Source organism: Chrysochloris asiatica, unplaced genomic scaffold, assembly GCF_000296735.1.
Source record: "Chrysochloris asiatica unplaced genomic scaffold, ChrAsi1.0 scaffold00196, whole genome shotgun sequence".
Classification (NCBI taxonomy): Eukaryota; Metazoa; Chordata; class Mammalia; order Afrosoricida; family Chrysochloridae; genus Chrysochloris; species Chrysochloris asiatica.
Window position 1 is genome coordinate 4182114 of NW_006408714.1, and position 1487 is coordinate 4183600.

Genomic DNA, 1487 nt, shown 5'->3' on the forward strand with positions numbered 1-1487 from the left:
GATTATATCCATTTTTCAAGTATGTGAGCCCAATAGTTTAAATCCATTAACATTGAGCTCTTGCTAATTAAATCAGAAGAGAAGATTTAACAGGCAGGACAGTAGGTACTCAAATTAAGAGACTGTCTTCTAGTATTAAACCGTGTGCATTTGTCACAGATAAACTCTAAGTCTATTTATTTGACAATACAGTCAGCGAGGAAGTAAATTTTCCCAGTATCTTAGGTAATAGATGCACAGCTGTCTTCCTTCTAATTGCCTTAATAAGCAAGGTTTGAAGCAAATAGAATTAATGTAAAGCTGTTGTCCTTAAACTGAGCTAGAATACAATAGAAAATAAATTCTATTTCTATAATTTGGTTGATATTCTAGAACTAAAATAAAGAGAAGATTTTCAATATATTTGCACAAACATAAATTTAAGTTGTATTCAAATGTCATTTAACATCAAGGGATGCATGACAACTTAAATTGTACACAGGAGATAAAGAGTTATAAACATGTACAATCCTATGATCCTTTTAAGTATGATTTCATAAAATCTTCCATTCAGAAAATCTGTCACTAATTCACTTCAGTATTTCCATTTATTAATTCATTTTTGGACTCATGGTTTGGCGCTGTAGGATCAGCACTGTACTGAAAACCACATTGGCAGTTCAAACCAACCAACTCCTCGTCCGAAACCCTATATTGGGTCACAATGAGTCTGAACCAACTATATGGCACTAAACAACAACAATTTATTGTTGTTTTTAAAATTCTTATTCTATGCAAGCCACTATGCTAATGCTACAAACAAACATACCCATTACGAACAAAACATGTTTTTGTCCCAGATCATTCTTTGTAATCTATTTGATAGAATATTTCTGAGTATTGTGTGTATAAGAAAAGTAGAATTGTAGATATAACTTAGAATCAGCTTCTATAAAGTTATGATTATGCTGTTGTTAAGTAACATGGAGTAGATTTCTACTCATAGCGACCCTGTATAGGGTTTTTGAGAAGTGGCTGGTGAGCTTGAACTACCAAACTTGGGGTTCAAAATGATTTTGCAGTCTAGTGCATTAACCTGCAGTGCCACACCATGACTCCTATAAGATTATAGACTGGCAGAAAAAAAGGAGCATTTAAACAATGATAATGGTTTAAATGAATATTTATAATGTATTTGTCATTTCTAACATATACCTTAATAAATATGCTTTTAACTAAAATAAATTGATTTTAGAATTAGCTATATTGGTTCAGAATTGTCTTCATTGTGGCAGTAAAGGATAAGCACTCAACTGCAAGGTCAGTTTGAGCTCAGGGCTGACAGTTCAAATTCACAACAGCTCCTGGGAAACACAATACAGGGTCACTATGAATACGAATTTAATTTAATGGCACTTAACAACAATGTAAACACCGTTAGTGACTTTTTAAACTGCCATATTCCCAAATCAATCAAGGGGTTTTCTTTTCACTGTATTTATCTGCAG